The sequence below is a fragment of the Coturnix japonica genome, chromosome 1, assembly GCF_054131305.1.
Source record: "Coturnix japonica strain WE chromosome 1, WE-NBRP24, whole genome shotgun sequence".
In the NCBI taxonomy this organism is placed as follows: Eukaryota; Metazoa; Chordata; class Aves; order Galliformes; family Phasianidae; genus Coturnix; species Coturnix japonica.
This window is the reverse complement of record NC_140663.1, coordinates 86,465,307-86,469,357: the sequence shown is the minus strand read 5'-3', so window position 1 is coordinate 86,469,357 and position 4,051 is coordinate 86,465,307. Positions and strand designations below refer to the sequence as shown.

The following is a 4,051-nucleotide window of genomic DNA, read 5'->3' as shown; positions in this document are numbered from 1 at the left end:
TTACTCCTAGCTAAACAAGCCAAACTCCCTCCACCTTTCTTCATAGGAGAGCTACTCTAGCCCTCTGATCATCTCAATGGCCCTCCTCTGGAGCCATTCCAAGAGATTAGCTTCTTTCTTGTGCTGAGGGCCCCAGGCCTGGATGCAGTACTCCAGATGGGACCTCACAAGAACTGAGTAGAGGGGGACAATCACCTCCCTCTCCCTGCTGGCAGCAGATAAATTGATCAGGACTTACTATCAATATGTAACATTAAATGAAAATTCAAATAAGTTGGAGCCCAGTGGTTGCCTCTACCATGGTGAGTACATAACACTTACCACTGCGAGATCGTGGCAAGGTGATATAATCAACCTGCCACGCCTCCCCATATTTATACTTTTGCCACCGCCCTTCCTCCCAGAGAGGTTTCATCCTTTTGGCTTGTTTAATTATGGCACATGTATGGAACGCTTCACGAATTTGCGTGTCATCCTTGCGCAGGGGCCATGCTAATCTTCTCTGTATCGTTCCAATTTTATGTCTTCATTCTCTTCAGAAGAGAATGTCTTTCTCTTCTGAAAAGCAGAGGGAGGTTCTCACTTTTCCTTTTTCTTGTCCTAATGTTAAGCTCTTGTGTCTCTCTAGCTATTCTCCTTCTTCAGTTATTGGGGAATTAAGAACATACCTGATGGTGCAAATGGACTGAGGAACATTAAAAGGAGAATTATAAATGCTTAAGGAGGAAGAACTACTAAAATTACAAGCTCCCAATTTGCCTTTTTTTGTTATCTGCTAGAAAACAGAATGACTCTGTCAACATATATCTCTTGTTTCTCCAATGAGTAGAATGTGTGTGTGTGAAACTAGCTAGATGAAAATAAGATTTCTGGGAGCATGGATTTGTCCACAAGAATATAGCAGATTAGATTAAGAGAAGGTATATACAAATCATAACTTTTGAGTGAAAGAGGACAGAATTCAAGCACCAACAAAATTGATCTTTAAAAGTCAGACTTGCCACTGACAACACAAAAACTATGAAGAATTTTATTTCAACTTAATCAATAGCAGATATAAATAAATTCATTAAATATTTGCTTCTGATTATGATAAGTAGCCAGACAAGGTCAATGTTTTCAAATACTAGAAGTTAGGCAACTAAGGGCACTTTTTTAATTCACTGTATCACTATACCATCAGAAGAGAGGTGGCCATCAGGAAGAGGTAGGTGGTTGTCCCTCTCTACTCTGCTCTTGTGAGGCTTGATCTGGAGTACTGTGTCCAGACCTGGGACTCCTAGTACAGGAAAGACCAGGTACTGTTAGAGAGGGTCCACAGGAGGGCCACAAAGATGATCAAAGGGCTCCCCTATGAAGACAGGCTGAGGGAGCTGAGCTCATCCAGCCTGGAGAAGACGTGACCTAATTGCAGCCTTCCTGTACCTAAAGGGAGCCTACAAACAGGAGGGGAGCTAGCTCTTTGAAAGCACAGATAATGGCAGGACAAAGGAAATGGTTTTAAGTAGAAGGAGGGAAGATTTAGGTTGGATATCAGTGGGAAATTCTTTACCAAGAGAGTAGTGAGGTGCTGGCCCAGAGAGGTTATGGATGCTCTTTCCCCAGAGGTGTTCAGGGTTAGGTCTGATGGGGCCCTGGGTCAGACTGGTATAGTATTAGATATGGAGGCTGGCAGCCCTGACTGTGGCAGGGGAGTTGGAGCTTGATGATCCTTGAGGTCCCTTCCAACCAAGACAATTATATGATTCTATGACTGTGAAAATCAGGAGTAATATATATATCTTTTTTTTTTTCCCTTAAAATGAGGAAATGAGGTATTGAGCATTTAAAAATTCTTGAGGAGATAACGTGATAAAATCATTTAGTTGCCTTTAAGAAAGGAACACACTGTTATCACCCAAAAGTTACACGAAGACTCTATTGTTTAAGATAAAGAGGAGGGTTTCTATAAACATCTTGCATTTCTGTATTATAAGAAGTTACAGAATATTAAGTACTAATATTAACCGGTCCATGATTAGTACAGTTATGTCCTACAGGGTCTATAGGCAAACATTTTGTTTTCCCAAGCATCATAAAGTGAGAAAGAAATCAGAAGATCTGTTCTTTGGGCCCTCATAATAACATAAATAAAATTTCAGCTCTGCATTCAATTTTGGATGTCCTCTTTCTTCTGTCCTGCCAACTCTATGTCCAACACAAAAGTCTTATTTTATATTTATAGCTTACATTCCTCATCTTGGTACAGACTCAATTTTATTTCTTCTGCTAACTTGCAACTTAGCATGGTGTCCTAAATAAGAGTATGCTGTTCTAGTTGCCAGTATCTCGTCTTGGTCCTGTATCTGCATTATCTTCCCAGAAGAATTTTAATTTTAGTTTAATTAAGTTAAAGATCTTAGCCATTAAGGATCAGACGTTAGGAATTATTAAGTGGAATTAAGGAATTTTAAGAAACCAAGAGAAATCATGGGTCCAAACTGCCTTGTGGCTGAAGTACTTGAGAGTATGTAAAAAGAGATGGATTAAGTCTACCATTATTTATCTCTTATTCATTCAGTCTCATTTAAATCAGAGAATCATGGACTCATCAAGTTTAGAAAAGACATTCCAAATGGTCAGTTCCAACCATGAACCTGACCTACTGATTCCATCACCAAGCCATGTCCCTTAGTGCCATGTCCACATATCCGTTAAATACATTTATGGATGAGAACTCCTTCACTTCCCTGGGCAGCCTATTCCAATGTTTGATCACACTCTCTAAGAAGAGATTCTTCTTAATGTTCAATATAAATCTACGCAGGCACAACTTGTGAGTTTCCTCATATCCTTAGTTGTTATCTGGGGAAAGAGAATGAAACTCTCCTTCCTGCTTCCTCTTTCCAGGCAGTTGTAGAGGTCTCCACTTAGCCTTCTCTTAACTAAATCCTAGTTCACTGAGCTGCTTCTCATATTTTTTGTTTTTTAGCTCATTTATCAGTGTCATTCCTTTTCTTTGCACATGCTGGAACAACTCAATATCCTTCTTGTAGTCAGATGCTCAAAACTGAACACAATATTCAAACTGCAGCCTCACCAGTGCTGAGTGCAATGGGACAGTCAAGCAGACTTGCTAGCCCCAGTATTCCTGAGGCAGGCCAGGATACCACTGGCCTTCTTGGCCATGTGATCACACTCCTGGCTCACATTTAGCCAACTGCTAGCCAGCATTCTCCCAGGTCTTTTCTAGAAGGCAGTGTTCCAACTATTCTTACACAAGCCTGTACCACTGTATGGGGTTGTTATGACCCTAGTGCAGGACATGAAACTTACTGTCATGTATTGGCATGTAACTAGACTCAACTCATTGACCTAGCCTATTCAGATCCTCATGCAAATCCTATCCTCAGGAATATCTACAGTTCTGCCTAATCTGGTATGTCTGCAGACTTACTCAATCCCCTCATCCCCTCATCCAGATAATTGTTAATAACGTTCAACAAAAGCAGTCCTAGTACTGAGCAATATGGGATGCCAGTGATGACTAGCCACCAGCTGTACTGAACATCATTCATCGTGACTCTCTGAGATCAGCCAGACAGCTATTTACTCTATAACCTTTCCTGGCACCAAGTTCAGGCTGACAGGCTTGTAATTCCCTAGATCCTCATTCCTGTCCTTCTTGTAAATTGGAGTCACATTTGCTAACCTCCCGTCTACTGAGACCTCCCCAGTTAGTCAGTAAATTATTGAAACTTCCAGCTCCTTCAGTACCCTTCAATGAATTCAGTCCAGCCCATAGACTTATGAATTGTCCAAATGATGTACTAGTTCACTTATCTGCTACAAGTTTCTCATGGATTACAAAGGATTAATTTTGTTCCACGTCATGGTCTTCCAACCAAAGAGGCTGGGTGCCTTGTGAACACCTGGCCTTATCCTTGAAGTGAATGTTTACCTCTCTGGTAGAAATGTGCAAGTTTTGCAAATTAAGTGTAAGTGCACAATAAATGATAACTAAAAAAAACCCCAAACAAACAAACAAAATCAACTGGAAATCTAAATATAA

At 40.6% G+C, this 4,051-nt stretch overlaps 1 non-coding gene across 1 annotated transcript; it reads right to left on the bottom strand.

The window, feature by feature from the left end:
* Window positions 1-439: 439 nt before the first annotated feature.
* Window positions 440-548, bottom strand: LOC146762572 (U6 spliceosomal RNA). The gene has a single exon (XR_014942341.1). It is a non-coding gene; the product is annotated as a U6 spliceosomal RNA (small nuclear RNA).
* Window positions 549-4,051: the final 3,503 nt, after the last annotated feature.